The sequence below is a fragment of the Halyomorpha halys genome, unplaced genomic scaffold (assembly GCF_000696795.3).
Source record: "Halyomorpha halys isolate HHAL.00 unplaced genomic scaffold, Hhal_1.1 Scaffold421.1, whole genome shotgun sequence".
Lineage (NCBI taxonomy): Eukaryota > Metazoa > Arthropoda > Insecta > Hemiptera > Pentatomidae > Halyomorpha > Halyomorpha halys.
The window spans coordinates 1,205,538-1,213,697 of record NW_027109834.1 but is presented as its reverse complement, the minus strand read 5'-3'; the positions used below and the strand labels follow the sequence as shown (position 1 = coordinate 1,213,697).

Here is an 8,160-nt window from a genome sequence, read left to right as displayed (position 1 = left end):
TATAATCATAATATTATTTACAAAATCAAAACAAAAAAATTGGATATATAATGGATGTATAAAAACATGTAAGTCTTCATTCTGTCTTATAATACTAAACAATTTCAGCTAACAAAAGAAGTGTCCACAAACCACTCCAGGTAGAATTCAATTCGAAATAAATTGGACTCGCGTTTTTTTAATGTTAACTTTTAATTTTATTTTATTTGGACATATGGAATTGAGCTCTGGGGATCTACTAAACCATCAAATTCCTTCCGCATCCAATCCTTACAATCCAAAATCCTACGTAAAATCCTTAACGCTCCTTATTACGTTCAAATAAACTCATTCTCAAACATCCCATTCGTTGCAGATTTGGCCCAAAACAGATATGCGTCTTTTCATACCAAACTCCTTACCCATCCTAACCCATTAATTCTTAATCTTTCATCCTTAACAATCCCTGATAATCCTCAAAGGCGCCTGAAAAGAAGATGGCCACGGGACCTTCTAATTTAAATTAATGCTTGAAGTACCACCAATGGGTGGTTCCTTCCCAAGATTTTCAAATGTATATGAAACATACAACATATTTACTTATTGTGTTTATTATTTGTACAGTTGTAGATCACATTAAATAAAATAATAAAAACAAAAAAAATTATTTTAGTAGCAAAATTTAATTTACAAAAATTGTATGATAAATGGAAAAATATTATGAAGTCCGAAGAAAGAGCTAAATATTTTTGAAATGATGATATATGGTTCGATTATAAATGAATTTGACGGACAGTTGAATGAAACATCCTATATGTTCGAAGCTTACACGCACAAAGCAGATTTTAGACAAGAGAGAATCAAAATAGATAGTTCAACTATAGCAAGAGTTGTTGAATAAACTGTTATAAGAAAACTACTGAATATTTCTAAAATTTTGCCGAGCAGCTGTTCAGCCTAAAAAGCCGTGTGGCTCAACAAGAAACGTGTACTTAGATAGTAGGCCTAAATAAGGAACTAATTATAATCAAATGAGCATAATAATAATAATTATTCTGTGAAGCACAAGCCATGAAGGGTCGGGGTTCAGTACTGCTTAAAAAATAATGGTTAAACAAAGTGGTGCTTTGTTAATGCTCGACCGCCAGATTCTTCTTCAATTAAGGGCTGCAGTAACAGAATAAATAATTATCAGCCACAGCCGGATTCGAACTCGGATCCTTGGAGTTTGTAGAAAATAATGTAATCCTATTAGGGGAAGATAAATATTAAAAGGGAAAGAAGTAGACAAATTTAATCCATTTTTATTTTCACTAACCTATGTATGAAATATATATATATTTATAGAAATAAAGAAGAAAATAAACGTTTCCATGGTTATTTTATTAGCCACATTTTACTTTCACCAGATTATTTTAAATTATCAATGATACTATAGATAATAATTCATATTAAGTCATTAAAAACGTTACAAATAAAAAAATTAACAACAAATTAGAAATATAACGATTGGCTAACCCGGAGGCTATATGCCGTTAATACTAACAATCCTTGCCTACCAACCTTCCTCTAATGAATTATATCATAATTCAAATGCTGTAAGAAGAATCTGCCTCGATCTTCCCACATACGTTTCGGTAGACCCCTAAGACCCGTCGGGTTATGCACAACATAAAAAATAAAGTCTAAGTATTAAGGTACCAAACTTTACAACAAATTGATTTTTTTTTTTTAGGAAGTTGAATTTTATCTCACTAGGATCTCAAATCTCTCTAGGAAATGTTTTATAAAATAAGAATACAAAACACATAAAATACTTTATCAGTTATATTTAAAAATATCGATGTAGTCTTAACATGTTTATTTTTTTATAACTCCTATGTTTCGATCATTCCAAAGAAAGTCATATTTAAAATATCACATCAAAAAATGTCATAAAAAGTTGCAAGATATTCTCTAGCAAAATAAATAATAAGGCTGCCTTTGTCAAAATATATCTTAGTCTACCAAATTTTATCCACTATTTTATTTATTCTAATTTTATTAAACTTACACTATCTACCACAAACTTGTGAATCTGTAACTATCAAAACTGATAAGGTAGTAGCAGATAGTGTAAATTTAATAAAATTAGAATAAGTAAAATCTATTCATTTTCATTCCGTACAATTATTTACTTTAATCATTCTGTTTATACTTTCTCTTTATATGTATATATTTTTTTTGTATTCATAGGTTGCTATCTTGTTCTTAGCCCTGATGAAGGCTAGAAATTCCGGCCGAAACGTTAGCACTAATAAATAAGTATTTTCAGCTTATTTGTGTTATTTTCTGACCGCACCCTCAACTATCTTCCCCTCACAAATAAGCAAAATAGTAGATAAAAGTTGAAAGACTAAGATATATTTTGACAAAGGCAGAAAATCCTGCAACTTTTTAATGGCATTGTAATCTGTGATATTGTAAATAAGATGTCCTTGGCCGGAATGGCCGAAACGTAGGAGTGCAGTAATAAGAAAATAAACAGGTTGAGACTATATGGATATTTTCAACTACAATTGATAAACAAGCCAGTCTCAAAAAAGAAATTAAATTGTATATGTATAAATAAAATACCTAAAAAAAAATTGAAAAAATTAGAATTTTGACAAAATTATGATTGTTTAGACACATTTTTGAGTATACTTTATTGGCGTTTATAAAGAGTTAAAGATAAGTAGAATATACATTTTCAAAAATTGAATCTAAATTTAAATGATTTAAATCACGCAAGTGATATGTATATTTATGAACATATCACAATAAATACAACCTCTACTTAATAAATAAATGCATACAAAAGTTCACCATGTACAAAGCTATTTCCAATAAATAAGCAATGTTTATGCAAGAGGAAGGAAAGTCCGGTAACATAGCAACAAGAAAATCGATTTGTAATACTAATGTTCCGCCTGAACTCGTCGAATATCGACACCTAATAACAGTTACTAGGTCACAGCTCTACTGCTTATTGTCGTTCACAAACAATATTATAAGGCTTATTTATTTTAGGTTATGTAAAAGATTGTAAATAACTACTAGATAATGAATGCATTCGATATCCAAATAGTAATTCTCATTAAATCTATCCGAAAAACTATACTCGGGTGATTTTCAAACAACGGGCATTTTTTAAGTCCCAGTTGAATAAAATTGTGTCCAAGGGTCACAATGCATTCATGTTAGTTATAATACGATCTCAGGGAAAATTTTCCTTTTGATACATATATTTTTTCTAACCTCCTATTACTAATTTTAACAACTACAACTATATATACAATAAATAATATAAAAAATTATAAGTGAGTGGGCTGAGCCAGCTACAGGCGGGGGTACAAGAACGGGGAGGGACCGCTCCAACACAGGGGTAATCTTTATGGTGGAATTGTTAAATTGAATATATTTCAATGTGTCACTAACGTTCCATTTACCATAAACACTTCTATTCGCATTGCCATGGTTGTCCATGAGCAACATTTTTACATTCAAATACAGCTTGACATTATTTTCACACTTCACTCTGGATTTTATTTTTATTGTAACCTGGTCTTAATTTAATGATTAAAAAATAATTTTAATCGTATTAGAACAGTGTTTAAAATATTTCACAGTAAAATAACTGTTCTGGACAAAAAAAAATTCAAAATAAAAATGGAAAACGTAAATTCAATTACATCCAGGGTATTGAAACTTTGTGGCAACCCTGGAGTTCTAAACATGACGTTGGTTACAAGTCGGTCGAAAAGAAAAATAATAAATATTATATTTTTAATTACCATTTTGGTGGTTTAATATAGTTAATGTCCTTTTGTTTTTTGGATAAAATTGTAACTAATTATAGTTATTCTCGCGAAATGAGACTTTAAAATTAATAATTGGACAGCAATAATCGTTAAATTCTTTTATAAAGTTCTAAAAAAAGGACATAATCAAACAAAAATCCTGTGATAAATGAAATTCATTAAAAGTCATTGAAGGATAAACTATATGTGAAATTTGTATTTAGAGTCTAAAAAGTTTTCCAATCGGTGTTCTCACAAGTGGGGACTAGGGACGTGGAATCACCGATTAAAAATAAACTTTTTTCGATAATACTCGGTCGAAAAAAATGGCCTACTTTAGTAGATGTACTTTTTTTTTTACAATTAAACTCATTTAATATAACAAACAATCTTTTGTTCTCATTCAGTATAAAAAAAGAAATCAATCGAAATATAATAACCATTAGATCCATGCAGAAGAAAGGCGGCATACGATAATATAACAAATTTCTAAAATTATAATTTTTTTTCCCTCGGCTTCTAGTGAGCATTAGCAAGAAAGACTAGTCTCATAATTTTCGATTTAGTATCACTTTTTAAGATAAAATCACTATTTATATTTCTTTATAAATAATTAAACAAACAAAAATTTTCACTGGTCTGATAAAAATTCTTTGGGAGAGAAGCTGGTCCAAACGATATTTGCGAAACGGATTTTTTTGTTATTAACAGCAGCTATTTATAGAGATTTTTTTATTTTATTTCTCAAAGCAATCTTAAGTTGAATTACTTATATAAAATAACAATGCATGTAGCAGCAATAATAAAAGCGTTTGGTTGAAGTACACACATAAATAAAATCTTCCATAATGTAAGCTACATTTTTAGAGATCCATATGCCTCGAGCACTCTTCAAGAGACGAATACCCAGATCCGAATACGAACTGAAGATCTCGCATCCACTAAAGTGAAGTCTATTTGTATAGGAAAGGACTACCTCTTTGTAGGGAGAATCCGGCGGTATCAAGGAGTTATACAAATACATCGAGGCAAATATTGAACGGGTCGTATATCTCCTGTGCGGCATAGAATATTTATTTACTTTAATTTTCTTTACTTAAACATATAAAGAAAAAAAATCATGGATTATAAATATTTATTTTGTTGATAATTTAGGGATTATAAATATGTATTTTTATTATAAATAATACATTTTTATAATATGATATAGTTTTCATTACACTTCTTTAGACTGTTGTGTATAAGTAAGAAAAAGAATATGTCAGCTAAATACAGCAGTAGAATATGAACAGCTGTCAGATGCAAGATCTATACAATCCTTCTCTGTTTATTACCACAGAGCTTATCCAACATCTGACCAAGGAGGCAGCTTCTATTCACTGAAGATATATACATGAAGGATCAAAACATCTCACTGTTCTTACAACCTAAGAACTCCTAAAAAGGTTATAATCAAGGCCCGGATTTTTATGCAGTAAAAAACTCAAGAATATGCCAGGTAATAATCAATAAAAACCTATAAAAGATATAGTAAAAACTATACAGCTAAAATCTTCAAACATACAATAAGACAGATAAAATATACTGATATACCTAGAAAAGATTCTAAATAAATTAACCTAAAATTGATTAAAAATTAAACAAGAATTTCGTACTTTATTTTTTTTTTCAATAGTCCAAAATATGTAAGTAATTAAAACAATAACAAAATAAGCAATTGCATTATAATCCGGACCTTGGTTATAATTCCAAAATTGACAAAAAGATTTTCCGCATAAAACTTCTTTATGACCTTGTCTTTGTGGTACTAGCAATGAAGATATCAATAAATCAGTCCTTAATCCTAACGAAGGCTCTTATGTGGCAAAACTGATATATTGTTAATTAAGTCGATGGTAATTTTGATAAAATATCAGCTATAACCTTATTCCAAGCTCTTTAATTTGTGCAGCAATAGGAAAGATAGTAAAAACAATGAATTCGAGTTCGTTAATACATTTTTTTACAAATTACTACTACGAGAGAGTATTAAATAAGAAATATTTGCACATGTTTTCAGTTGGATCATGAACTGTACATTTTCCATCAAATACTCAGTCATTTCAAGGCGACTTTTTTCAATTTAGTGTATTTTTTTCAACTATTGGGTTCAAATTTATAAATAGCATTGTAATAGTAGAGAATAAAATGTTTATATACCAATTTTCTACCCCGGAAAGGTTCTAATTATATCATATAAATATTCAGTGATTTACTTTTTTCTCCTTTCCAAATATTCCTTTATTTGTAAATTATTAAAACTACACCGACGTTTCGAAGTCCTCCGTGTTCAGAGAACTGAAAAACAATGCAGGAATAATATAATAATAAGAAACCTATTTAACAATAATTATTTAAATATTAGTTAATAACCAAAAAACCATTACCCTATTGTACAAATAATATCCTGTCCCTTTCTAGCTCCCTATATCTAAAATCCATAACTTTATTTTTTTTAAATTACAAAATATTTTGGGAAACCACTAGCCTAAACCACTACTTGTGATCTTATCATACGGAAACGAAGTTTAATTTCTTCCTAATCCTGTAGAAGTACCGTAAAGACGAAGATATACTCCGAAACGTCGGTGTAAATAATCTAACCATTTAAAAACCATGATAAACAAAATATTGAGAACATCATTTCTAAATTCACTTTTTATTTTATAAAAAAAATACATTTTTGAACGACTGGGAAATGTATAAGGAGCAAACAAAAAATAAAAATGGAACATTATAAACAGTAAACAAATTAAATAAAAAACATTGCTAAAATCCAGTTTGGAGGAATCAATGCTTTGGAGGCACCGCCGGAGGTGAGACTCCAGACTGTAAGGCACCCTGTAAGTTATGAGTTGTTGACCACTCTAAAGCTCAAACTTATTCCAGACTTTAACTAAGTCATTTTACGATATATATTGCAAAAAGATCAAGTTAAAAGTCATAAAGCTATAATATATAGTTAGAGCTTTAGCACAATATTGAAATGTAAAATGAATAAATAAATTTTAAAATTTTCACTTCATAAATTTAAGCTGAAAAAAATGAAGAGTAAAATTGGAGTGAAAAATCTTCAATCCTGAAGACGATTTTTTATTTGCCCGAATGAATAATTTACCTACCTTCATAGAGAGGAGATTAATTTGTGAATTAATGACAGTGAAAAGTTAGATGGTAAATATGGTCAAATCTGTTTTCTATCTTAATGTTTTAGAGACAATTAAAATTCAATTATAATCATTTAAGAAGAATTTATAAAAATTGAATATACAAAGGTGGTTTTTAATTTGAACCCTTCACATTCATAATACTTGAGCTCTGGGTTTATCTTTCTTCAAAATACACAAGTTTAAGACTAATCCAAGAATCCCATATAAGACGTCATTAAATATTCTGTTAGTTCACAAATCAATGTTTTATAGTTATATTTTTCTTGCTGACAAATTTACAAATTGAACTTTTAATATTCTAAACGACTCAAAGATACAGGAATTTAAAGAAAGAAAAAACTGGAGAACAGAACGTTAAAAGAATGGATTTCACTTGATAAAACTTCTACATAGGAAACAAAGACAACAAATTTTTTTTGTGGACACATCCAGTAATCGCAAATATGATTAAAATAAACAGTACGAACCGTTAACAAAGTCGGATTCCATAAACGAATGGCTTATTTGAATGAACGATGAGGAAACAAATGCAGGAAATGATAAAGAATATTTTATATGAACAAATTGATAATCCGCTCTACTACAAAACATCACACCACAATCTCGACCAAGGAAACGCCAATATAACAAATACAAAAACCATTACCATTGAATATTAAAGCCAGGATGACATTTATTTTCTTCTCACATTTAATTCGTTATTTGGTCAGAAATTTGATGTGCCTATTCAATGTTTTTTTTATATATTTTATTTTATACCAGATCGGCCTGGTGGGCCTTACATGGTTGATATAACCGTTATATTATACATATTTTTTTTTAACAGTTGATTATGGGGGGTATAATCTCGTACAAAAAAACACCCCTAGCAATATACAATGTTCTTATTAAAAGAAAAATATAATAAAATAAATAGATAAGAATAATGCTTATTAATAAAAGAGAAAAGTAAAATTAATAACAAAAAATAATGATATTGGTACACTTAAATAAAACAAACAATTGCCCCCTAATAATAAAAAGAAACAAGTTAATTTGAAAAAGGGACGAGAGAAAAAATAGAAAAAAAAAGAAATAGAATGCGTAATAATAATAAATAAAATAGAGGTAGTGTGACTATGAATTAATTTTATATTTATTAAAATTTATAA

The 8,160-nt window shown here is 28.7% G+C and overlaps 1 protein-coding gene and 1 long non-coding RNA gene across 5 annotated transcripts in view; one reads left to right on the top strand and one right to left on the bottom strand.

Moving 5' to 3' along the window:
- LOC106682525 (monocarboxylate transporter 9) overlaps positions 1-8,160 on the bottom strand; it is a 252,106-nt gene that overhangs the window by 103,875 nt on the left and 140,071 nt on the right. The window lies entirely within an intron of this gene.
- LOC136795904 (uncharacterized) overlaps positions 5,216-8,160 on the top strand; it is a 16,927-nt gene continuing 13,982 nt past the window's right edge. The window contains exon 1 of the long non-coding RNA XR_010843619.1: positions 5,216-5,298. This is a non-coding gene — a long non-coding RNA (uncharacterized lncRNA). The remainder of the gene's footprint in view (positions 5,299-8,160) is intronic.